General features: G+C 40.6%; 1 protein-coding gene across 3 annotated transcripts in view; it reads right to left on the reverse strand.

The window, feature by feature from the left end:
• MRAS (muscle RAS oncogene homolog) overlaps positions 1–24,787 on the reverse strand; it is a 53,473-nt gene extending 28,686 nt beyond the window's left edge. For 2 of the 3 annotated variants that reach the window (XM_039319354.1, XM_039319351.1), the window contains exon 1: positions 24,654–24,787. The gene's annotated coding sequence lies outside the window, so the exon portion shown is untranslated. The remainder of the gene's footprint in view (positions 1–24,653) is intronic. The other variant, XM_039319353.1, reaches the window with a different exon arrangement.
• Between the last annotated feature and the right edge of the window lie 2,621 nt (positions 24,788–27,408).

Consider the following 27,408-nt stretch of genomic DNA (forward strand, 5'->3'; position numbering starts at 1 on the left):
GATGTCCTTGGCCTCACAACTGAAATGCCATACATGTAAATCATCCGTCCTTGGATCAGTCCCTCTCCCTCACATCACGGGGTTAATGTAGGGAAAATAGGAGGAGGAAGAAATATACATGTTTACTGCCTTGAGTTATTTATATACAATTTGGTGCAGTGGTTAAGGCATGATGCTAGAAAGTGGGAGACCATGAGTTCTAGTCACACCTTAGCCAAGGAAAGCCAGTTGGCTGACTTTGGGCCAGTCACTTTCTTCCAACCCAATTCATAAGGTGACCAACTTTTTTACAATGAAAAGGAGGACACAAATAAATTGAAGAAAACAAATATCATAAATAAAAGAAATATTTTATTCATTGCAACAATAATACAGACAACTTGCATGTGCAAAGTTTGCCAGCCGGGTGTTTTGGTGCGCTCAGTAGCAATTCCTATTGGCTTTCGAAAGCCAATAGCGGGAGTAGAACAGCTCATGCAAAAGTTGAAAAAAAAAACATCAAAAAAGGTGCCGGAACGCCGTTCTGAGCATTCTATGAGAAAAAAAGCCCTGCAGATTAGTCTTCAAATATCGAAAAGGAGGACATGTAGCAGGACACTTTTCGAGGGAGGACAGAACTTACAAAAGGAGGACTGTCCTCCCTAAAGGAGGACAGTTGGTCACCTTACAGTTCATCTCACAGGGTTGTTATTGTGGTGAAAATAGGAGGAGGAAAGTGTGTTGGATATGCTCATTGCTTTGAGTTATTTGTAAAAATAATAAAGGTAGGATACAAACAAACATAAAATTTTTAAAATAATGTCTTGACAATTTTCCTTCTGTTCAGCTGGAGGAATCTTTAAATGCCAGAAACTGCTGTACAAATAAAGGATAAGCATTGTGTTTTAGTACCCAAATAAAAATAATATCCCAGATTCCAGGGCTGTAAAATCCTCTTTCTCTGGGGGAAGGGGGAGCGGAGGGGAAGAAATCCTGCTTTGAAGTTCTAAAGGCCATGTTTTTCAACTTTTTCTAACAAAAATGCAAATTGGCTATAAATTAAAAAAAAATCCACGTTAGGATGACGAATGTGAGTTAACAATTGGTCTCAAGCTTTACATTAGTAATTCCTTTGCTTTGTGTGTTGTAATAATTATTTTTGGTTCTCCTGGATTAATACCCCAGCTTTTTAAATTTTACAGGATGTTTTATGTTTACATTGTTAAATTATTAAGGTTGAACTTTTACGTTCCTTTTTAGATTTAGATACATTTTTTTATTCAAGATTAGTAGCTCTAATAGTGTGCATTATTGTTATCATTTATTTCATCCTGTTTATTAACGTCCTCTCTCCCCCAAGCAATTTCCATATCAAACAAGCTCTCTAAATTTCCAGAAAGAAGCAAAGTTCCGCCACAAAAGATTTATTTTCTTTTGCCTATAATGGATGTAGGCAGCATTATCAGTTTCATACTTTACGTTGACCACCAATCCAAGACGGATTGCTCATATTCTTGAGAAGTTTGTGGATAGAAAATTCTCTCTGCTGCAAATATGCCTGACTTGATTTTTGAAACAATATCCTTAAACAAAACACATAGAATTAAATAAACCTTCTTGGGGGATGTCAAGAGAGGATTGGGATTGTATCCCAGCCAAATCCCATTGAATCACAGTTGAGTTTCATTTTTGGACTAAACTGCTGTGCATCAAGCATTCATTGACAAAATTCAGTGCACAGCCTATGTATACATTCATTTGCTTCTAGCTCAATGCCACTACAGTATATCCTGGGAGTAAAATAAACATTCTCCCTCTCTCACACACACTCTAATTTCAAGATGGATCACTGTCTCTGGAGGCTTGCCTTTGTAAAATTTACACAGAAAACAGCGTAAACAAAGAAGGGATTCCCAGAAATGAACCACGACACATCTGAAATCACGCTAGGGATAATTATGATACGTCAACCTTAGTCCATATATGGATTTCTAAGAAGAAGAAGAGGAAACATATCAGATGAATTGTCCAAGGACAAAAGCTGTAAACCATCCATTGAAAAACTTAGTGCCAACTCTCTTCAAAAGAAACAGAAAAGGGTCCCATAGACAGTGCAAATCCACAGGGTATTTTTCCAATGTGCCAACAACACTGAAAAGTTAAAAAAAAATATTGTCATAACTTTATATAGAACCTACATACACCTTTTTGATGGATGCATAGAAATCCACTATATTTTCAACAAATTTGCACCAATATTTCTTACTGCAGTAAGTGTTAATTTAACATACTTGAGATATAATGAAGAGAAGGATGAGGGGGAACATGATAGCAGTATTCTAATATCTCAGGGGCTGCCACAAAGAAGAGGGAGTCAAGCTACAGTGTTTTCCAGGGGGCCTGAAGGCAGGACAAGAAGCAACGGGTGGAAACTAAGCAAGGAGAGAAGCAACCTAGAACTAAGGAGAAACTTCCTGACAGTTAGAACAATTAACCAGTGGAACAACCTGCCTCCAGAAGTGGTGAATGCTCCACTTCTGGAAGTTTTTAAGAAGAAGATATTTGCATCCTGGGGAAGGGTTCCTTTTTCTAATACATGGTAAACTAATGTTTTACTTCTTCTTCTCTTCAATCAAGGTGTAAGTCACTTTATTGAGATGAGCATGAAATATTGAGATAAAGCAATAAAACAAGCCATGTCAACTCTTAGAAAAGAAGGGTAAATACAAGACAGAACCTCATTTTCTTTCAGTGGCTGGAAGCCTCCATCCGCATCAAAAGCCTATGGATGTTATCCATATTATTCCCTCTAGTCTACAGCAACTTTCCAGGATAGGTCTATACTGACTCTCAAAACAAATAGAGTTTTTGCCATCTTTTAGGTCAGTGGTTCTCAACCTGTGGGTCGGGACCCCATTTGGGGTCGAACGACCATTTCACGGGGGTGGCCAAACAAGGCTGTCTGCCATTTCCCCCCCTTTTCTTTGGCCACACCCCTGGCACCCGGTGATGCATAAGTGGTTGGGGGTCACCACAACATGGGGAACTGTATTATGGGGTCGCGGCATTAGAAAAGGTTGAGAACCACTGCTTTAGTACATAAGCCTATAACTGTCATCTTGCCCCTCCCCCAAGGATGCTGCTGTTTGCTCCCAGTACAGAACTTACCGCCAAATTTCTTTTACTTAGCATTTTATTCCTATTACTTTTCAAACTTTATTCTGCGTCTGTGTTATCTAAATTAAAACGGCTTCTTTACGACACAAACAGATGTAGCCCACTGTTTTAGGTGTTTACAAATATAGGTAATTGTGTCCGACTCTAGGAGACGGTGCTCATCTCCATTACTTAGCCAAGGGAGCCAGCATTGTTCAAAGACATTTCTGTTGTCATGTGGTGAGCATTACTATACACCAAAGTGCGTAGAGTGCTGTTATCTTCCTACCAAAGTGGTACCTATTTATCTACTCACATTTGCATTAGTTGAACTGCTAGGTGGGCAGGAGCTGGGGCAAGTAACAGAAGGTCACCCTGTTGCGCAGCGCTTGGGTGTCAAAGCTGAACTGTCAGCTTTCCAGATGACAAGCTCAATGTCTTTAACCGCTGAGCCATCGTGCCCCTTTACAATTATAGGAAATGTAAATAACACAATGCCTGTTAATAGTGTAGTGATACACCTTCTCAGTAGGTGTATCATCTGAATAGTACCCAAGGACATTTCAATTAAAACATCATCCTTGATATGCATCTATATATTTTTCTTTCTTTAGAGATTGTACTACAACAGTGTTTCTCAACCTTGACAATTTTAAGGCATGTGGACTTCAACTCCCAGAATTCCACAGTCAGCATTGCTGGCTGTGGAATTCTGGGAGTTGAAGTTCACATGCCTTAAAATTGTCAAGGTTGAGAAACACTGTTCTACAATTTGGGGAAAGTTAAAACTTTAACTAACCACATTATGTACAAAAGAAAGAAAACCCACAAAGAAACTGGAGAATACCACTAAAAACTTCCTTGCCCTAATAGTTGTCTTCCACATTTACAGTACAGGCAGCAATAACACTGAGGTGGTAATATATTTCTATGAGACTTTGTCAGAGATAATAAACCTCTAGCTCACAAATCTAAAGGAAGAACATTAATCAAGTACAACTTACCAATAGTTAAAATGGCAAAAGATTTCAGCAACCAGAACTCCACTACTAGCACGCTATCAAATTTCCATGGAAAATGAGATAATTGGAGAGGTTTGTTTGGAGTCACTGCCCTATGCACTATTTTAGGATCTGGGAAGGATTTTGTGAGCTCCCTGGCCAATAACTGAAATGAATCCCCCATTCTGATTGCACTATTGATTCTCTTAAAAACAGGTCAGAACTGGCCTGGCAGGCACATTAGGAGGAGATCGGCAATGGACAGAAACTGGGCTGTAATTTTGGCATCCTAACCCCAAATGCTTAATTAGAAACAGTTTTGTAAAATGGAGCAAAAAGAAAGAGTAAATCACATTTTGCTGTACAGCTTCCACAGATTGGCAGCCAGGTTTGGCTTCTCACCCTCCGCAATGTAGAATTTGACTGAGGGAAAAGAAACTCTCTCTGTGTTGAATTGGGTGCAAAATAGGTTATTCAGTATTTTTGTGGCACTTCTCTGTGCCTTTAATTTATATTTCAGTAAGCAAGATAGTGAGCCATTGATAGTTCAAATGCCTCAGGTAACCTTCTTTGACAAAGGACTAATTCTGGGAGGGTGATGATGAGGAAAATGATTTTTCTCTTTTATTCCTACTTCATGTTTAGTTTATGGTGAGTGTAGATCTCTATGTAATTGCTAATTGATTATCTATATGTATCATACATTCAAGTATCTTGAAAAAAACATATGGAAATAATAAGCATGGCTTAAGAATAGAAAACTGTCTCTAGTATGAAAAAGGTGACATTTCTGAAACATTTCCTACAGAATGGAGGCAGAGTGTACCAATGTATGACTCAGTCAGAGAGCCAATAAGTTGTCATATCAGAGTCAGTGGGGTTAAAGATCTCTGAAATACATACTAAGAGATGTGTCTAGAGCAGAGGTCCCCAACCTTTTGGGCACCAGGGACCGGTTCTGTGGAGAGGTTTTTCCATGGACCAGAGGGGATGTGGTTTTGTGTTCTGCCTGCATCTCGCGGATGGGACTTTGCTTGTTTATGTGCCTGGTTGCTGGCATGTTGTGGCCCGGTGCTGGTCCATGGACTGAGGGTTGGGGACCCCTGGCCTAGAGTACCACTGGCAGAAAATGGGGAGTGAAGGCGATCAAATATGAGCTAGAGCCTCTGTTAGAGTCTACCTTATGGCAGTAAGGGCAGCAAAACATAAACAATTTCTCCACCCTGTTTTGGGTGACTTGGTCTCTCCTTGAAGGGAGTAATACTGAGATTCACCTATAGGGCTGTTATGAGGAATATGCTCCACATCCAGCAAATACAGTCACTCATATTTTCTCTACATTTGACTCTAGTCTTGGAGCAGAACCAAAGGAGGTTACAGAGGTTTGAGTTCCATCAAACCTGAGGACCTCAACAGGGTCCTTGCAGCTGCTAGCTTGGCCACTTTTGTGTTAGATCTCTGCCTCTGCTGGCTGATTAAAGGCTATGCAGGAGGGGACCTTTAATTGGGTCTGAGTTTTGGTTAATTCTTCCTTGACGGATGGAGTAGTTTCGCTGTCTCTTAAAGAGGAAGTGGTACACCCTCTCCCCAAAGAGTTATTGGTTGACTCAACTAGTTTGGACAATTTTGATTCAGTCTCCAACCTTCAATTTTTTCAGGAAGAGAGTAGTCACATGGCAGCTTCAAAGGACCCTGGCTGAAGTGGATTGATTATCTGGACCTCTTTTAATCAGGATTCAGGCTGGATTATGGGACTGGGATGGCATTGTTCATACTCTTGGACGACTTCTAGTAGGATTGGGATGGGGCTGTCCATCCATGCTTTTTATGACCTCTCAGTGGCCTTTGATACATTGATCATGATATCCTTATGGACTAGCTTCCAAAGTTGGGGATGGGTGGCACTGTATTGTTCTGGTTCTCCTTCCTTCTGGTTGGTTCCAGTCAGTATTGATAGGGGGAAGATTTAGCCCGTGACCCCTACTTTATAAGGTGTCCAGGACTCTGTTCTCTCTCTTTTCCTATGTAACATCTACATGAAGCTACTGGAATAGGTGATCCAATGATTTCAGGTGAGGTATCATCAATAAGTTGGTGATACCCATCTTTATGTCTCCACTCCCAGCTACCTGAGTGATACCATGGATGTCCTGTCAGAGTGCCTGGAGGCTGAAGGAGCTTTGATGGGGGGCAATGGGCTTTGACTCAACCCAAGCAAGTCTGAGTGGCTTTGAGTATTTGGGCCTTTCAGTGACAAGGTTTATCTATTTCTGGTCCTGGATGGTGTATCATTGCCCCAGGCAAACTTGATATGCACTTTGGGGGTACTCCTGGACTTACAACTCCTGCTAGAAGAGGAATCAAAAAAGGACTAGATTCCCAATGAGGGTAATCTCTGTCTGGGAGTTGAGATATATACAGTTGGAAGTCACCTGGATGGAGTCTAGGTGATCATTGGGGAAAAACATTGGCATTTAGGGAGAGGGAAATGGAGACCTTTCCAGAGAACATTCCACATTATTGACTGTCTGCACCATGGGGCTCTTTAGCTGAAGAAACACTGTAGGCTAATTATTTTTTCTTCACTGATTAAGCCACAGCAAAACTAATCAACTGATTTCAACAGAAGCAAAACACCCTGGAATCTCTGAACAAAGAGCTACGCAATACCAAGGAACATGCTGTGCAACAAAGAATCTACCCTTTCTCACAAAGAAATTAACACTTTCCTCTGCTTTTTCAAAGCAGACAGGAAGAATGAAATCCAGGCAATGTATACTTACCCTTTGTTTTTAGAGATAAAACTGACAATGCACATGAGAGCTGGGTAAAGCTCTGAAGGAGTGTGTCACATTAATGAAAATTGAAACAAAGCATTCCCCTGAAGCTGTTTATGAAATCTTGGAGGCCGGCCTCCTGCTTCTAAGACCAAAGTGTAATTATATAGTCTGTTCAGAGCCCCTCTCAGCCAGCTCTCCATATCATTTCTTTCCACTAAAGTGATTTCATTCCACATTTGTTCCATAGTGATCAAAATACAGTTCATACCCATATACCAATATCCAATTGTTTGCTTTCAAGGATTTGACCATCATAGTTCTGAAGACTCCATAGTCATGGAGAAATCCAAATTATTTCGGATGGAAAAGAGAAACTTGGTTATGCGTTTTCTAGTGGTTATTCACAGCAGCAGAGAGAACCCCTTCTTCCAATTTTTATTTTGGCAAATTTTATTGAGAAGCAGGTGGAGGATAATAACAATTTATTAAATGCTTAAATTTATATGCAGCCTGACTCCCAGTGACTCTGGGTTATGGTCATATATGTTCCTCTCATTAAAGTATGACATTTGTGAACTGCCTAGCTGTCTGAAAGGAGGGATGGCTTATGAGTAACTGAATTGTTCAGATTATCACTTTGAGTCAATCTAGAAGTGACATCTCATACAAGCTCTTGAAGGGATTGCAATACATATTACATATAATTGCTGAACAAAGAGAAAAAACAGAATCAGGCCTTTAATTGTAATATGGAAGAAAAAGAGAAACAGCTGTGGGTTCTTTTTCTAAGATCTATTTTTTAAGAAGAATAAAACATTTTTTTCTAGTTCTTTTTTTAAAAAATGAAAACCAGCATGAACATGAACAAATTTGGAAATGCATGTCCTCCCACATACGGCCATCTGTGCAGAATTTACAGCAAACCCCGTTAGTTTCGTGAAGAAAAAAAAAAGATATGACATTGTTGTATTGAATTACACCTCAGCTATTAGGAAAGAATTTTCAGAACCAACTTCTCAGACTTTCAGGAATAAAATTGGGTGGAAAAGTAAGGGTTTTATTATCTTAAGAGCAGTGTGGAAGAAAACAGTTCCAGAGCTGCTGAATACCTGAAGCAGGCCGTGAACTTAAACTGTTGTAAAGATACAAATGGTGAACAGTTACAATTGGGATTACCAATTGTAGCCAGGCTTGAGCATAGTTGACTGCTAATTTCAGAATGAAGAACTGTAGTTTTTTTTATATGGACCTAATTTTACCAGAAAGGGAGAAGAATATATACTAATCCTAATGCACGTAGCTATTTTTCTGCTCCCCATTGTAATTATTTGCTTTTATTATATAGGAAGGGGGCGTAATGGCTCAGCGTTTAAAGACTCTGAGCTTGTCAGCTGGAAAGCAGGCAACCCAGGTTAGAGACCCAATGACGTGCCATGAGCTCCTGTTCCTTGCTCCAGCAACTGCCCACCTAGCAGTTCGAAACCATGAAAATAGTAGTAGATAAATAGGTACCACTTTGGTGGGAAGGTAACAGCATTCTGTGCACCTTGCCATATAGTCATGCTGGCCACGTGACTATGGAAATATCTTTGGACAACATTGGCTCACTTGTTTAGGAAATGGAGATGAGCACCGCTCAAGGGAGTTGGTTGAGATTGGGCAGGGGAAACCTTTACCTTTCTTTTAAATTTATGGAGTGCCCAAGTACAGCGGCATTGGTGTTTGATTGAGGATAATCATTCTCATGAGTAGGAGGAACTGTTTAAATGGGTGGTCACAAGTCCTCTTGAAAATGCTGTAGGCAGGACTGAGCCTTAAACCAACTAATGTTCTCTGATATTTCCAATTAATGATCTCTGATATTTCCACAGAAAGCAAGGGACTTTCTGGTCTTTCAAAGGGCATGACAATCAATAGCAAAGAAGAACAAAAAAATCAAGGGGAGGATCAAGGTTATCCAGGAGTCGGTTGCTGTACTGACAAGAGTGAAGACCTGGGGGAACAAGGTAGGATTGCTTTCCATTGTGGTTTACCTGTTTCAGTGACTGCAAAAGGTAAACCTGTACAATCTCTACGCAGCCATGAATTTTGAACCATTATACTTATTCTGTTAACCTGATTTAATTCCTGGGACTGTTCCAAAGATAAAGTGAATACCTGTAGAAGAGAACAACATGCAAGCCAACAGAACAAAGCAGAGTTGAAGTCCACACGTCTTGAAGCTGCCAAGGCTGAGAAATGATGCCTTAAAGACTAAACAATGCTCCTTTGGCTAGTTACAAAGTGTGCAGTTTTATGAGAATTATAATCCTAAGCATGTTGCCAGATCTTAAAGCAGATTCTAATCAGTGATTTTTTTTAGCAGCAACGTGCATGACATACTAAATGCATCACTTAAAGCTCATCATTTTAAAACTTTGTTAATATTAAGGCCCGGGGAGAAGAGTTTTTTATTGGGATCATAGCAGGAACTTAACAGAGTTAAGTCTCAACCCTAATGAAAATGGCTTTCTTTTCTGACTGTAGATATCAGCAATTGAAAAAAAAGTCAATGGAATTCAAGCCTTACATTTAGCATCACCTCAGCTTTGGCTCATTTTATTTCCCCCCCAATCAATAAGCTTTATCTTATCTGCCTCCGTATCTCTCTTTTTCCCTACATTGAGTTTTTCTAGAAATTCAAGACAAGTTCATTAATAAAATATTGAATCTTAAAAGCATTATCCATTTTTTCTCATAAAGAAATAGTCTAAATAGATATCGTTTTGCCACATATTGTTCACATTAGGGCAGCAATCTTAATTCAATTATCTCCAGGTCCATTATTTTCCTCAGAATGAGGAAAAAGAATGCTACCAAATTTTAAAATAAAAAAGGTATTTAGCTGTCATCTTCATTTAATGCAAATTAAATCTTCACATCTGTTCTGTTTTAGAAAAGATCATACAAATAATGGAAAAGAGCAGACAAGGAAGAATATGCTACTTGGAATATAATTCAAATATTTGTAATGTATTATTGTATCCAAGATGATTTATATATCAATATAAAAGATAATTAAAGGAAGATCTCATTTATAATTTGACAATATTCTCTAACTTCATTCACTATTTTTAATCACATTGATAGGGCAACAGGCCAGATTTCATAATCAGAAAGCCAACTAGAAATTGAGGTAGATTATTAATATTATTTATTAAATCTATATGCCCTCTGATTCCCAAATTAACCTGGGAATAAAAATAAAAATGTTAAAAACAGGAAGAAAATAGAGTGGTGGGGAAAAAAGAAGAGTAAATATGGCAAGGTTAACAAATAAAAAATGGACAGGAATGAAATGGAACAAACCCACATCATCCAAAGAAGGCTTTGTTTTCTTTTGGCAAAGGCCTGGATCAGGGGTAGGCAACCTTGGCTCTTTTATGACTCGTGGACTTCAACTCCCAGAATTCCTGAGCCACCTTGGCTCAGGAATTCTGGGAGTTGAGGTCCACAAGTCATAAAAGAGCCAAGGTTGCCTACCCCTGGCCTAGATGAAGAACCAGGTCTTCAAAGTTATTCAAAAACATCAGTAGGTTGGAATCATTTGGATCTTGCAGGGAATCTTATTCCAGAGGACAGGTGTTGCTACTGAAAAGATCTGCTTCCAGGGCCCTGATAAATGGCATCATTAATCTGAAGGAGCTGGATTATACAAATCCTGCCAGATCAAATTGACCAAGCAGCTACAAGGGGAGACAGGAACTCCCATAAGGAACCAAGTTCTTTGCCATATAGGTTTCATAGATAACTGCTGTACTTTGAACTGTGCATGGAAGCAAACTGGCAACCAGTGCAGCTGGCAAAACAGAGGTGATATATGGGCATACCCATCATTTCCTGTACCACTGCATTCTGGACCAGCTAACCTTCTGGTGGTTTTCAAGGGCAGCCCCATTTAGAGCGCATTGCAGTAGTCAAGCTGTTAGGCAACCAGGGTGTAAGTGACTGACTTATTTCTGTGGATCTGATTCATCAGAAGAAAAACCAATGCTACTTTTTTCAATTTAGTCCTTTTTATTCTCTATCCATATTGCTGTACACCTCTGCCTATAAAAAATATGTACATTCCTGGGTTTTAATTGCAACCATCCATAAACTCTGCCAGGAAAGCATTCTGAACAACCCAAAAGTAATCACAGAGGAGTCACTACAGAAGGCAGCTTCTGATACTCGGTAGAAAAAAGAGACAATGCTCATATAATGATGACTCCCAGCAATTCACGAAAATCTAAATTCACAACACGCTTATTCATCATGATGATTTTTTTTTCTTCCTTGACTTAAGAAAAAAGAAAAGATAATCAGACAAAAACTCTATCAAGGCTATTACCTTGTGAATAATTAAATCCACTCATTGTGTGGGATATTAAAGCTTTGTAAGATTTTGACTATTTCCATATAATAGTTAACTCCAATAAACTATCAGCCCACCACATACTAAAGACGTCAACAAACTGGCTTCAACTCCTAACAAGGAAAGTAGTTTGTGTGGGATCTAAAATACCACCCTCAGATGTTAACTTTAAATAAAATAAATTATTTCACTGTTCCAAGTTAGGGTTATGCTTATACTGCAAGGAGTAACTTTCCTGTTGGTTTTGCCTGTAAATCATTAAGTGCAGGCAGAATCAACATACTTTGTTTGCCAAAACAAAAATAAACCAATTTCATGTTTGGCCAACATTTTCATCTAGCTTTAAAAAGCACAAATTGAATGAGATAATCACTAGATATATAAACTGACACTGGACTCTCATTTGTAATTCTCCTCTTTTATTTTCCTGGTTTTCCCAACATCTATAATCTGTATTTTGTCATAATTAATAATGAACTGTTTTAGATCAGGGGTCTTCAAACTTGGCCCTTTTATGACTTGTGGACTTCAACTCCCAGAATTTCTCAGCCAGTGTGGCTGGCTGAGAAATTCTGGGAGTTGAAGTCCACAAGTCATAAAAGGGCCAAGTTTGAAGACCCCTGGTTTAGATTAATAGCCACTTATAACTGTCCTCATACACAGGATAATACCAAAAAGACTACTTGTGCCCCTTTGTTGTTGGAGTGCTATTTGAGAACTTGCCATAATATCTTACCAAGACTTGCACTGGCATTGTACAATCAGATAGAGCAATATTTGTTTGGGACAATTTCTCCCATACACAGGTGTACATTATTTAACCAAACCAAAAGCAATAAATGGTCACTGTACGGATTGTTTTGGGAGTGGGAGTGTGTGTGTGGGGGGGAGAAGTAGTGGATTTAAGGATTGACAAATCCATGCTCCAATCAGAATGATCCCACCCAATCAGATGCTCAGGGGTAGTGTTTTGCGTGGCGAGCAAGATGGTATGTGGATTGCTTTGGCTTTAACAATACCTTATTGTTATCCAGGAATCTGAAGTGATCTCAGGCTCTATTTGATATGGCATTCTCACAGTTGTGAGCTGAGCAGTCATCTTAATTGCTATAAATAAATAAGTACTCTTGTGAGCTGCAAACTGATTACTAGGAATGCTGCAGAAACAGCTGAAGCATGTGGTTGTTGCAATCAAAAGACCATGTGATCTGAAATTTCCTGGATTGATTTTGGTGAGATTTGGGTACCTCACCTCCTCCTAATGGTTTAGCTTTCCTCCTGTCCCTGCAAAACACCCAATTTTTTAAAAGGCACAATTAGACATTTTATTTCTTCTATTTTAAAGACCCGGCTAAGGTGCTCCGGAATACAATTTAGGGCAGAAAAGGGAAGATAAAACCTATAAATAAAGTTGATTTTTACTGCGCCATTCCTGAGTCACAATTATAATAGGAAAGTTGATCCTTGTGGGAGAAGATATTCAGGAGAAAGATCAGGTCCACTTATTTTATAGACAAGAGATAATTTCCATCTGGTAGCCTTCTCCCAGCTCCAGAATACATCCAGTATTACAAATGTGACATAAATTGCTGAAGCAGAAATTACACTGTCTTAGGTTGGCAATTTGCTATAGGAAAACTAAGGGAGGGGTACTTAGTTCTTTTTTTTATTCCAAGTTATTTACCTCCCATCTCCTCCTCCTACTCTCAGAGGATTCCACACTAGCATTTATTTCATGTATATCATTCTAGAGAAGAGTGCTGTGCCTACCCAGATTCATCTCCCATGAGTCTCAAACGGTTTGAAGGTGGAACCAACTCACAGAAAGCCATGGCCCAAACATCCCACCTCTGCTTTTCTCCCTCTCATGAGTTGACACTACTTCTGTTTCAAACTGGAATACAATCCCTCACGTTGGTCACCACCCCGCTTAGCCCGCCTCAACCTCTTTGATCTTTAAAGCAGTACTTTGAGGGGTGTTTCTTTAACCTTTTAAGTTATTGCTCTTGCTCAAGTCTGGGAATAATATCCTCCCCTTTCAGCCTTGAACCTGAATTCATCCTCAGATTTGCTTTCCTGCTGGGCTTGGTCATTTGTTGTTATAGGGCAGAGTGGAAAAACACTTCTCTCCAGTCCCTGCACCAAGCTCAAAAAATTGTCAAAATAAAGTGCAAAATGCAGTGGACTGCACCAATTGGCAAAGAAGGAAGCAATAAGTGCTCTTCTACATTCAAGGTTTGCCAGTAGTTGTGTTGCCCAAGAACTGTTCATGAGCATTTACATTAAAATAGTGATATTTCTTTCAAGTAGCTTTGAGTACAGGTAGTCCTTGACTTATGACCACAATTGAGCCCAACATTTCTGTTGCTAAGTGAGATAGTTGTTAAGTGAGTTTTGCCCCATTTTACGACTTTTCTTGCCACAGTTGTTAAGCGAATGACTGCAGTTGTCAAGTTAGTCGCACGGCTGTTAAGTGAATCTGGCTTCCCCATTGACTTTGCTTGTCAGAAAGTCACAAAAGGTGATCACATGACTCCGGGACACTGCAACCATCATAAATATGAGTCAGTTGCCAAGCGCCTGAATTTTGATCATATGATTATGGGGATGTTGCAACGGTTGTGTGAAAAATGGTCATAAGTCACTTTTTTCAGTGCCGTTGTAACTTTGAATGGTCACTAAATGAACTGTTAGAAGTCAAGGACTACCTGTTTGCATACATGCCATGGTACCTTTTTGAGACCCTTTTCCAGGGAGGTCACTCCACTAAATCCAGTTCAGTAGCACAAACATGGCTGCATGCAGCTTCCCTGATGTTGATGGACTTCATGTCCTACATACTCTACCACTCTACTTGAATTAAACCATTTTGTTTTTAGAAAAGGGCAAGCAGCTGGGAATATGTGACCAGGAAAGCAAATAGGGAAAGGAGAGCTTTGAAAGAAGGTGGTGAATTGTGGAAGTTGATCTGCAGAGTTTGGGGAGAGATTTGTTTAATTGACTGTACTGGCCTCTAATTTTTTTTCCTGCATGTATTTATTTCCTTACTTCTTGAGAAATGATCTAAATGCACGATATGAAAAGAAGAGGGTTGTGTTGCACCTGACCAATCCTACGATCAGGGAGCAGATGGAGCTATATCCTCAGCTTGCAAGTAAATTTCTGACAGCACATTTGAGGGGAAAAAAAAGATAGGTATGTATCTAAGTATACTAATTACACTTGAAGCATACAAAGAACCCGGCTTTGTGGGAGGTAAGGAGTGGGAGTCAATCTTTCTTCTTTAGGACACATCACAGAAAGTGAAGAAATGAAAGTGAAGCACAGAGGGCACACATTTAAGGCCAACATAAAGCGACTTCTATGGAGGACAGGATATAAAACGCTATTCAAGAGGTGGCAAAAGGAAGATTCTGTAAGGAAAACAGCTGAAAGGGAGTGGTGAGAGGTAAGTGGCCAGAAAGCGCACAAGTCAAGGTGAAGTCTGTATCACTGGAATTGACCAACTGATGTGAGGTTTTGAAAAACAAACAAGGAAAGCAAGCCAAAAAATAGCTATCATCTCAACCTTTCCAGAGCAATGGAAAGGACTCTCAATTCTACAAGGACCACCAAAAGCAAAGTTCTTCTCCGAGATGCAAAATAAGGAAGGCGGTGAGCGGTGAGAAGCTCACCGTCATAAAGAACAGATAAGCTAGACGTGTACTCTCTTCCTAATGCTTGTGTCCAGGTTATAATGAAAAGATTATCGGGCTCATCAAATGGACTGATTGTTCTCCATTCCTGCTTAACCAAGCACAAACAACACTGCTAGAAAAATAGGCTTGGCAGGAGGTTTTTGTTTTGTTTTTTTTTTAATCTGATCGAGGGAGCTTTAACCTAACCCAGAAAGAAGAGATTAAAAAGAGACCTAGACTCAGATAGAAAAGCCCTGGCCTTTAGAAACATGGTAGGACAGAGTCGAGGAAATTTAAGGTAGGAAAGGGGACATGGAAAGGTCCAGTATATGTAGCATGGAGATCAACAGGGACATCCTTAGGGCCAATTGTTTGTACATTTGTGCTCAGAATATGGATAATAAACCAGGAGGGCAAACACGATTGTACCTTCACATCACATCAACCCAGTGCTTTTTTTCTAAAAAAAAAAAAAAAAAAGGTGCCAGAACTCACACATGTCATACAACCTGCCTTGCCTACCCTATAAGGTTCCATCCAAAAAAGGTGCCAGAACTCCGTTCTGGGCGTTCTATGAGAAAAAAAGCCCTACATAAACCTGATGGGATTAGAATGAAGGATATAAAACTTAAGGGACTTAATGTGGCTTTGTATGTAAAGAAGCTACATGCCTCTGAAACAAATTCTCTAAATACCACAGTTATGTTGCAAGCCTTAGAGTAAGATTAAAAAATGTTAGCAACAAAAGTGATATTATTGTGGGAGTTTACTGTCAGCCACTCACCTATTAAGGCAGACATGTCAAACACAAGGCCTGGGGGCCGGATGCGGCCCAAAGTGGTTTCATGTGGCCCACAAAGCCATCCTGGAAACAGTGAGGGAACGGTCCCCGCTGCCTTGGCCCTTGCCCAGGCCAGCCGGGAGCCAATGTACAATTTTGTGGTGGCCGTCTATGCTGAAACACATTCAGTCTTAGCTCTACAATGCCATCTGGAAAAAGTGAGGAACCAGTTCCTGCTGTGTTGGCCCCGCCCACTGGGTGTATGCTGGGGAGGTGTCACCCTTTGTGAGGAATGAAGAAATGCACCATTGCCTGGAAGTGGCCACCACATGGCCCTCACCTACTTCACATATCCGGCTTGATGGGCTCCGGGGGAGGGGTTTCAGCAGGCAGTGGGGCGCTCTCCTCACAGCGCCGAGAGGCTAAGCCGGGCGGTGCGAATCCAAAAACAAGCACGAGGCCACCCAGCTCCCAGCCTGCCCAGTTTCATCAGGCAGTGGGGCAGTCTGCTCACAGCACCAAGAGCTGAGCCAGGTGGTGCGAATCTGATGAGAAGTGCAATGCTGCTTAGCCCCCAGCCTGCCCAGTTTCAGCAGGGAGCAAGGTGCAAAGCTGGCGAGCTTTGCACCGCCTGGCTCAACCTCTTGGTGCTGTGAGGAGAGCGCACTGCTGCCTGCCGAGACCAGGCAGGCTGGGGACTGGATGGCATCGCGCTTCTTTTCAGATTCACGCCACCTGGCTTAGCCTCTCGGTGCTGTGAGGAGAGCACCGGGCAGGCTGGGGGCTGGGCAGCATTGCGCAGGTAATGTTGACTCTCATGCTGCTCATGGCATCCCCTTCCCCAGAGCCCACCAAGCCAGATATGTGAAGTAGGTGAGGCCCATGTGCTGGCCACTTCCAGGTGATGGTGCATTTCTTCATTCCTCACAAAGGGTGACACCTCCCCAGCTGCGTTTCTTGCCTGTTTTTCTCCCTCCCTCATCTCAAATATTTTCCCACCACTCTGTACTTAGGAAGGAAGGAAGGAAGGAAAGAAGGAAAGAAGGAGAGGAAGGGTCTGAGGGAAGTCTATACAACTGAACAGATCTATACAACTGAACAGAATGACCTACTCTTTATTGAAGCCAAAGGTGGAATGAAGACCCATGGGTTGAAATAAAAAGGGTGGAGGTGGGGAAGGGGGAGAAATTCAGATTGAATAGCAATATATATATATATATATATATATATATATATATATATATATATATATATATATATATATATATATATATATATCCTTACTAAAAGAGAGACAAGACAAGACAAGGTCGGCCAAGGACAGTGGACTGATTATCACTGGAGATTTTCAGATGTGGGTCAGAGATTTTACTGGATTTGGTGATGGTGGTGGTTTTGTGGTAGCTCACCCATTAGATTTTATGCCAGAATATAGAAAGTGACTTCTATTGCTGCCTCCCCAATAAATGCTCTAGTGCAGGGGTAGGCATTCTTGGCTTTTTTATGACTCGTGGACTTCAACTCCCAGAATTCCTGAGTCAGCTATGTTGGCAACTATGCTGACTCAGGAATTCTGGGAGTTGAAGTCCACGAGTCATAAAAGAGCCAAGGTTGCCTACCCCTGCTCTAGTGTGACTGTAAATCTCTTCCTATTCTGATGAAAAACAAAACAAAGTATGCTGAAATGTGACAGACTCATTCTTTGCTTTTTTTTCCAAACCTCAAACTAAATCTGACCATGAAGTGGGATCACAGTGTCCAAGAATAATCAATACCAAATCAGTCCATTCCCCTAGTTCTGAATTGAGCCTCAGAACAGATTGGGCGATCTGAGCACCCACTTTTGTGACTTATATGCCAGAGAATGTTAGAAGGTTCTAAAGAAACTCACAACAATGTGTGTTCCTCAGCATCCCTTCTCTTCTTGCTATATCTTCTGCAGGGAAATCCACAAGGCACAACAATGCCAGTTAAGATGATTATTCATCATATCATGCTATCCACTTACATCACAAAGGTTCACTGCCAAATAAAAGTGAAGTCTACGTGTGACGGGGCAGGCGTCCAATAGCTTGGGCAGACGGAATTCATCAGTTTTGATTTTTTAATGTCTATGTTGTGCCTCTCTGGCAGCCCCACCCTTGCATTGTTAACATTGTTAGGTTGAGACCGTTAGAAAGAAACTTCTTTTGGTATGCGTGAGTAGATTGGGTGAAAAGAGGCAGATGTGAAGTTCTGTCTTGTTACAAATAAATCAAGAAAAAGAATTTTATGCAATTTTTATTTGTTGGGAAGAATCTTAAATGTCATCCTTCTCTCTCTCTCTCTCTCTCTCTCTCTCTCTCTCTCTCTCTGTGTGTGTGTGTGTGTGTGAGAGAGAGAGAGAGAGAGAGAGAGAGAGAGTACACTACAAAGAATCATTAGAACCACTGTTGATATAGTAGGTTACTGATACTGTATGTGATTCCTCTTTTAAATATTAACAAAGTATACAGACTAAAATTATGACCAGTTGGAAAATACAAAGTGTTGATTATGGAATCAGAGTACCGTATTTTCTGGTGTATAAGATGACTCAGCGTATAAGACGACCCCCGACTTCGGAGACGATTTGCATGGTTAGAAAGTCGTCTCATACGCCGGAAAATACAGTATTTTCCAGTGTATAAGACGACTCGGCGTATAAGTCGACTCGGCGTATAAGACAACCCCCGACTTCGGAGAAGATTTTCATGGTTTAGAACAGTGGTTCTCAACCTGTGGGTCGGGACCCCATTTGGGGTCGAGTGACCATTTCACGGGGGTCGCCAAACCACGCTGTCCGCCATTTTTTCCCTTTTTCCTAGCTGTCCTACTCCCTCTTATTGGTGGCCATACCCACTTGGTGGTCACCACAACATGGGGAACTGTATTATGGGGTCACGGCATTAGAAAGGTTGAGAACCACTGGTTTAGAAAATCGTCTTATACGCCGGAAAATACGGTAGCTCCTTTGGATTCTCAAATATGAGACACAGTTTATTCTAGGAAGAAGTGCACGATGTGCAATACTTCAAATGTTGTGGAAACCACAGTTGCCAGCTGTCCTAGCCAGCATGGCAGCCAATCATATGAGATACTAGGGGAATTCTGACTTAGTATTGTGAGAGCTGCACACTGACTGGCCACTTTGGAGGCTCTGCCTGTTGGATTTATTAAGCCTAATACCTGCATCGAAAGGAGCTGATTAACATGCAGGTCACACAGGTGCTCATGTCAACATTCAGTCTTCAAACATGTGCACACAGGACTTTAAGCTTTATCAGCCATTCCTGTCTGAACATTCTCATCTGAGTTGGTCTTTGGCCCTCCCTTACTCAAGCCATCCCTAACCATAAATGTAATCTCTTCTTTATAAATGGGAATGTGACACCCTTATCTGTTTTATTAGAATTAATAAATATAAATAAAAGAGCCAATGTTCAGAAGGTTGAGAAATAAGGAAACATCTAAAAAATTTACTGTTTTGAAAGCCTTCAGATCTTGGAATTTCATAATCTCCTACTCATATTGGAGAGATTAAGATTTAAGAACAGTTGGCAAACTATTTAGTTGCCAGATATTTGAGGGGGTGAGGAGGATTGGCTTTGATGAAATAGTCTTTCTCCATAGATCATTGTGTAAAGAAATATTATTAAGTAGAAGAATTCCATGGTTTCAGAATTATTCACATAGCTTTGGAATCTTCTTATCCTATTTATATTGCTCATTTTATCCCCCAGGGAAAAATCCAAATTTCCAGTGCTGATTTCTCAGGCAAAGAGAATGTGTTGCATCAGTGATGCACCCAGAGGAGATGTGGGTTGGTTGATGGACAGAACATGATGCAAACCCCACTTATGTTCTACATGTGTTATAATGTCAAGTGTATGTGTGAAAGGGAGAAGCTTGCAGCATCAAGATGCATTCATTATTTTGACGAAAGAAGGTTACATGCAGATAACCCTCTTTCTGCCTAAATCTACTTATACTGTTGAACTCTTACCCAAGATTTGGGACAAATATATTTAATCACAACAGACCACACAAGCATAGATGGACCAACAGTCAGGGTCATTTCTCCACTGCAACATCATTTGATTTGCGCATTATAATTGTTGTGACATATCCATTCCTTGATCTAAGACAGGGTATCAAAATAGCCACAGCAAAGTATAAATGGCTCACCCCCAAATTAGTACTGGGGTGACAAAGCTACATACAACCCAGATCTATAAAATAAAGTATGCCTTTTTCAAACTTGATTTGCATTTTATTCTCCAGAATCTTGGCTTCTAGTGACATGGTAAATTAGTTATATGTCCAGTGTAATGTTCATAGCCTTTTCGTTCAAGGGTATTGACCTTTTTTCTGCCTACACTTAATGCAAGCTGTTCCTACTTACCAGTATTATGGAATATTTGACCCTACTGACCCCAGGCAGTGGGCACAGTTGTGCAAGACACATTTTAATGTACACAGAGGGTTAGTTTCCAATTTGATTTTGAAAATGAGCATCAAGACGATGAATGAAACAAAGCTGCTATGCACATTTTTTAATTCTCCCTTGCTAGTTTCTCTAAATAGCATTCAACTGAGGTCCCAATTATGTACACATGAGTCTTTGCAGAAAGCTTATTGATTGCAAGACAGTATAGACAACTACAATTTCAGGGTCAGGACCTTATAGTTGTTGTTTGTACTGTCTAGGTAGGACATAGCTTGTTTATTTTGGACATTAATGCAGAGTCCCATTACAGTGAATTAAAGCTGTATATTTACTAAGACACAGATGGGTGAAACTTCCTAAAAATATGACTCACTTACTTTAAAAAAAGATTTCAATATCCACATAAGGCTTCTCCTAAAGCTCAAGTACTAATAATCACTTAAACTATGATTACAAAAATCTATCATTTTAGATTTAGGGAATGATCATAGTTAAAATAGGGATCTTTTGGAAAGGGGCTGACTTTTATTTTTGGTAGGCAGAACCAAGGGAGGTAAGGTGAAAAAAATAACCCCCTCCTGCAGCCAAGAAGAAATAAAGCAAAAAAAAGGACAAAATATTCCTTCTCTAAGGAAATACACATAACACTGGTGCGAAATTGAGATATACTTCTAAGTAATTTCTAGTATATTGTGTACTTGATAACGGCACATCTTGGTAAGTCTTACTTTAGGTCTTTTTGGTTTTGGATTAGCGTGATCCCAGCCATGCAATTTGGAAAACCATAATTTACACCTTAAGTGCTATGAGTGAATCCAGCTAATAATATGCAGCAGACCATAATTAAAACAGCATTTATACATAACAGAATTCAATTGGAGCTCAAAAAAATCCCTCATTTTTGAGTGGGAGGGAACTCAGATTCAGTTCAGCCTTATCAATTCAGCCATGCCTTGATTATTTTGGCTATTCAGGATTAGACTACTAATGATGTTTGAAAGTGAAGCTCAGTGGGCTTGGAGAAAATAACTGGCCCCAATTATCCCGTGGATTCTATGATTGAATATAGACTTGAACCTGAGTGCACCTGATCCAAATTTCCCACCTCAATTGCTGAAACATACTAGTTTTCACGCTGGATTGGATTTAGGCATAAATGTTTATTTATACATAAAGGAACACGTATGCTACCTCCAGCAAACGATTCTAGATTATTCACAATAGGGTAAAAATCACATACCACAGTAAACCGTTAAACATTAAAATCGAAGTTAACACCAACCACATGACTTCTTAGCTAAGTAAATATTTTTTCATGGATTGACTGCTAAATTGCATTCCCAAGCCCCAACAGCCCTTTAAAAGAACATGATTTCTGAATTTTGAATTTTGATTCTGTCCCCTTAACCTCTCCTAGGGGAGGGATTCTCATCCTACCTTCTTGGCCTCTGTGAAATGGAGATGGCCTGGGTCAGATGGCCCCAAAGATAACAATAATCATGTCTAAATGAAACAAGAACCTCTTGGACAAAGGCACCAGCTTCGAATTTCTTGCATCTCAACAAAGTACATAATCGGTAGAACAGGAACTATTATTTGAATGTGCAATTCAGGAAAGCCAAAGCTTAATTTAGATCTTAAATTGTTTGACCCAATTACTCCTGTCCTCAGTCTCAAATAATACCATCACCACCCCCAGCCTCAAAACCCAGAGTGTTGTGTTATTCAAGCATAGCAGCAGTCCCAAACGGGATCCTCAACTCACAGACAACTAATTAAACATTAGTCCATTAGCCTAGGATAAGCTCAAATGATCCCTTTGGTATAATCTCCCCTGTTTAAGAACTGGTCTACTATAGAACATAACCAAAATTCTGCCCATTTACATACAAATAATGAATAGGAAGGAATAACTATAGAATTATTATAATAATTAAATTGTAGAATCAAATCATAGAATAATTAACTCAAATAATCATAGAATAATTGCACAGAAAAGGGCTTCTATGCAGTCTTACTGTGGCATTTCAGAAGCCATTCTTTCTGAATCAATTTAAGGGGTCTTGGGAATCCAATATTTCATTTAGGATCCTTTTTTCTTGTATCATTTAATACATACTTAATCTGTTATTGTTATAATGGCAATAGTTTATACTCCTGGAGCCCCACAAGATTTGCACATGGTATTCAGCCCTGGGTTTTTGATCATTGGTTATTAATAAAACCAGTTTGCTAGTCTGGCACACAGTAATACACAAACCTGGATGATAGATCACAATTGCCTAGGTTTGCAGAATAAGCTACACTAGAATGAAGCAAGCCATTTTACAGTATGTGACTTGTTTGGCGACCATTTCACGGGGGTCGCCAAACAATGCAGTCCGCCATTTTTTTCCCCTTTTCCTTAGCTGTGCTACTCCCTTTTATTCTATTGGCTTTTGAAAGCCAATAGAATAGACTCTCTTGAATAGAGTCTAATTCTATTGGCTTTCAAAAGCCAATAGGAATTGTCCAGGCTGTCTCTGCCCTGCTGAGCCCGCCAAAAGTCCCATTCTGCAAATAGTGCTGCACCAGTTGAGTAGTCCTCGACTTACGACCGGTTGAGTAGTCCTCGACTTACGACCGGTTGGGGGTCGCGGCATTAAAAAGGCTGAGAACCACTGATTTATAACTTTCATTCTTCCTACTCCCTATGCGTTTGCTTACTGAGATCCATATTAAGATGTATTCAGCATGTTAGTTAACGGAGAAGCATGAAAAATATACTGAATCTTATCTGTTCATAATACAAACACAGAATTCATCTCCTTTTCACCATTCCAATACTTTGTATACCAAGAGCCAAAGAATAAAGAACATTTCCAGCGTTCTTTTAGTATTATGTCAATACAGATTCAGTGAGTTTGCAAGTTGAACACATCTGCTGAGAATTTGGAAGGTGTAAATCCCTGCATAATTCATTACATGGTGTATGCAGTTGCAGTTCTTTTTATTTTTTTTTTAACCACACTTTCCAGCTGCAGCACTCTTCCCTCTGTACTACACTATCACAAACAGGCTGAAATACAGTAACAGCATGATGACAACTTCCACACACTGGATCAACACCCCCACAGGTGATGAAAGCCCAGATTTGACAGAACACTACGTTCTCCCTTGTGAAACGAAAGTTGCCTTGGTGCTGGAAAGTTGTCACATCTAAAACAACCCCCCCCCCAGCGTTGCAAGCTAGCTATGTGGCAAAGGTGTCACATGATCACGTTCAAGAGCCAAGTTGCATGCAATGTCTACAGAAGCAAAGCTCATCCTGAAACGAGAAGATTGCTTTCATTTCTTAAAATTTTCAGCTAAGCTGGCTATGCTAGGTTCACAACAACTGGTCCACAACTGCACAAGAATCATGCTGTACCTTAAGGAATAACAGATAATATGGGATAAACTTGTAAGGATTAGGATCCACTGTTAGAGGATCTTCAGAGGATTAGTTTTGCTTCTTTCACATCATTAACTACAGAAGTTGCTAAATATCTGATTTCTCAATTGTTTGTTATCAGCATTGTTTCTTTAAGCTTACAGCAAGAAATTGTGTGGCTTGACCTTCTACCACCAACTCTAATAGCATGTTACCTGCACAAATCCTAATCCAGAGAAGCATCCTTACAGTCATTTGACTAAGTTTGTAAGGATTTGACCAGTTTATTCTCACCAGCTTGCCACTTGTTTGGCATTATGTTTTTCTTCCTAACTCTGTTTTCCCTTCACACCTGAACAGGTTCAGATTTTCATTCTCCTCCCCCAAATTCCAAACCTACTTATACAAACCATGATTAATTAAAATGACTATTCCTAATTCGAATTTGTTTATGCTACGGAAGCGCTGTTTCGAAAGGCTGGTTTTGCATCTTTGCATCCAGCCCGCTCCCTTCCAAGGCTTTGTCCTCTGGGGCGTTATTGAATCGGGCTCTTTAAAAAAAAAAAAAAACCAACACCCCCCCCCCAAAAAAACCCCAAACGCCTTTTCTCGAAAAAGTGGACCTTTGAAGATCGGTCTCGCCAGCACCCGTGGCCGAAATAGGTTGCCTCGAGAATAGTGCCCGAATGCATCACGCTTACGGGGAGAGTAAGCGCAGGAATGAATAATCCGCGTGGGGTGGAAGAGAGAGAGAGAGAGAGAGAGAGAGAGAGAGAGAGAGAGGATCAGCTCGCTACCCCGAAAACTATTGCCGAAAGAAGTTGCAGAAGAGTTGCGAAATGTATGTTTTCCTATATTTCCCAACCAAAGAAGATCGTACCAGAGTTGAAAAAAAGAAAGAAAGAAAGAAAGAAAAAGTGCAAGGGGTGAAGCAGAAAGGCAGTTTACACGAGCGGGACGGACGCGAGTGAAGTTCTTGAATGACACCGCGCGTGTTACTCACCCGCTTTGACCAAGCTGGCTTGCCGGTCCCAGGGACGAGCCCCCGCCTAGCTCCAGCGGGCGCTTCTTTCTTCTAAACCCCAGCCATCCCTCCGGAGAAGCCCAGAAAAGATGCCCATTTTCTCTCCCCCGCGTTCGCCGCTCACTCCTCCCCTTCTTTCCCCCATCCCCCCCACCCCTCTCCTTTAGGTCCAATCAGCCTTGATCCCTTCTCTTAAAGCTGCAGCATCCTCGGCCGAGCCAGAAAGCTCTCTGCAAATTGCAGCCAGGGCTGTTTATAAATAACACCGCCTTTCCCCCCCCCTCCGTCCCCCCCTCCCAAGAATGGGGTACGGGAGGGGGAGGTAGATTGTTGTTATTTTTTTTCACCAGAGCGGGCTTATTTTAAACGAGGGAGGCGATCGTGCTTTGGTCATTAGTGAATTAATGAGAAGGAAAGGGTCCTTCCCCCCCCCCTCTCTCCCGACCTCCCCTCTCCTTCCCTTTCTCTCCTGGGTCCTACAAGAGCAGATCGATCAATTTGGAAGAAAATGGTTCAGTCCTCCCCGATTTTAAGATGGATTTCAGGAGCTTGGAGAGGCTGTGAGGGCGATTTGGGTTCTTTGTTCAAAGGAGCCCCTCTTGACTTCTTCGGTTGTGTATGCGTGGGCTGGGTGGAGGTCAAGCAGGGCTTGTAAGCGAGGGAGATTTGCTTTTCTGAATCTAAGGCGACGGACAACCTTTGCATTTGTAAGATAAGGGGACCCCCCCCCCATCATATCTTAATGGTCGAGAAGGATATTAACGAAGACCAAAGAATTAACACAGAAGCCTGTTGCCAAATATTCACAGCTATGCTCTGTTGAAGTTGGCGTTATTGATTCGAATCGGGTTTATTTCAGGCTTGGAATCTAGCATGAACTTCCAATCCTTAATTTATTTTGTGTTATAAAAGAAGAATGTGGGAACTGTTGAAGTCGAACTGGAACTGGGCACTTTTCTCCTTACCAGGAAACAAAAAGATGGATGGATAGATACATGGATGGACAGACAGACCATTAGTGAAAAAGAAGCAATGGGTTTATCATAAAATTTTATTTGGTTTATGGCATTGAGATTATCCATTTAATCAGGGGTCCTCAACCTTGGCAACTTTAAGATTTGTGGACTTCAACTCCCAGAATTCCTCAGCCAGCTTTTAACCCTGCATTTAATGTTCCTTTAAGTATCTGACTTAACTGATATCCTAGCCATGTTGTTATGAAATGGTCTTAGATATGTCAACAATGTGTATATTATTCACCTAATTCCCCATCATGTGAGAATAATGCTAATGGCCTAACTATTGGGGCTAATTATCAGTAGCTACTCATCATTAATTTATAAGCAAGTGGAAGCACTCAGTCAACCAATTTCCTTTAAAAAAAACTGGATATAAGAACATTAGGAAATCTCTGAAATATAGACTGGACTGGGAAGCTGAAACAAAACTCTTAAAGATAGAGGTGGCAAACTGTTTCTGTTATGCTATTGCCAAGAAAATCATCTTAATATAGTCTGTGAAAGAATTGATCTTGACTTGAGGCCTAATCTTACACTATCTATTAGATGGAGAGACATCATGCTAAATTGATTATAAGGTATGTTTGGTTTGGATCAATATATTCTACTGATATTTAAAATGGTATGATAATGGATGGTTTAGTATGATATCTGAATTCAGCCAATTGTGGCTTATTAAACAGACCATGTTAAAGGTAATGTCAGTATTTATGAATGCTTCCAAGTAGAATTTCTAGGTTTTCGGTGGTTGTTACAGTCAGTGCTTTTTTTTCTAAAAAAAAAAAAAAAAAAGGTGCTGGAACTCACACACGTCATACAACCTGCCTTGCCTACTCTACAAGGTTCCATCCAAAAAAGATGCCAGAAATCCGTTCTGGGCATTCTATGAGAAAAAAAAGCCCTGGTTATAGTCAATCTAAGAGAAATACAGGATTAAAAACCTCCTGATGTCAGGTGCAAAAAATCAGGACTATATGTTAAGTCCCAGTAAAGAAGATTTATTGCTTAAGCCTATACATAAGAATCTAGTCAAGTAATGGTCAGTACTAAATTGGCTGATAAGAATCAACTGAATTCAAGGGGACTGGATTTGGAGCACTTGTGGGAACTAGTCTAGGCTCAGTCTGCCTCTTCTCCTAACTTGATGGGCTATGGCAGGGGTCCCCAATCCCTGGTCCATGGACCGGCACCAGGCCATGGCATACCAGCAACTGGGCTGTGCAAACAAGTGAAGCCCCATCCCTGGGATGCAGGCAGCACATGAAACCACGCCCCGTCTCTTCCACGGAAAAACTTCTCTCCACAGAACCGGTCCCTGGTGCTCAAAAGGTTGGGGGCCTCTGGACTATGGCACAGGAATTTTCAAAAAGGATTGTGGGAAGTCACCCCTCCAGAGAAGGAAATATTAAAAAGGCAGAATATTATATTTTCTCAAGGGATCTTAAAAAGGCAGAAAAGCATGCCCAGTTTTTCTTAATAGCCCCAAATCTCCCTCACCTAAGCAGAGACCAGCTCTGTAGAAATGCAAATATGATAATCCTTTCAGAAAGACTGGCACCAGGAAGCTTAGAGCTGATGGGATTAGAAAGACAAAGATCCCTAGAACTAACAACCCCTCACCCCAAAAAAATCCAACACAGGACATAGCCATCAGCCACAGCCACAGGGAAGCAGGATATGACCTTTAGGATATAATAGGATTAACCCACCACCAT

The sequence above is a fragment of the Crotalus tigris genome, unplaced genomic scaffold (genome assembly GCF_016545835.1).
Source record: "Crotalus tigris isolate CLP2741 ecotype Arizona unplaced genomic scaffold, ASM1654583v1 scf7180000023579.1091882, whole genome shotgun sequence".
NCBI classification, from domain to species: Eukaryota; Metazoa; Chordata; class Lepidosauria; order Squamata; family Viperidae; genus Crotalus; species Crotalus tigris.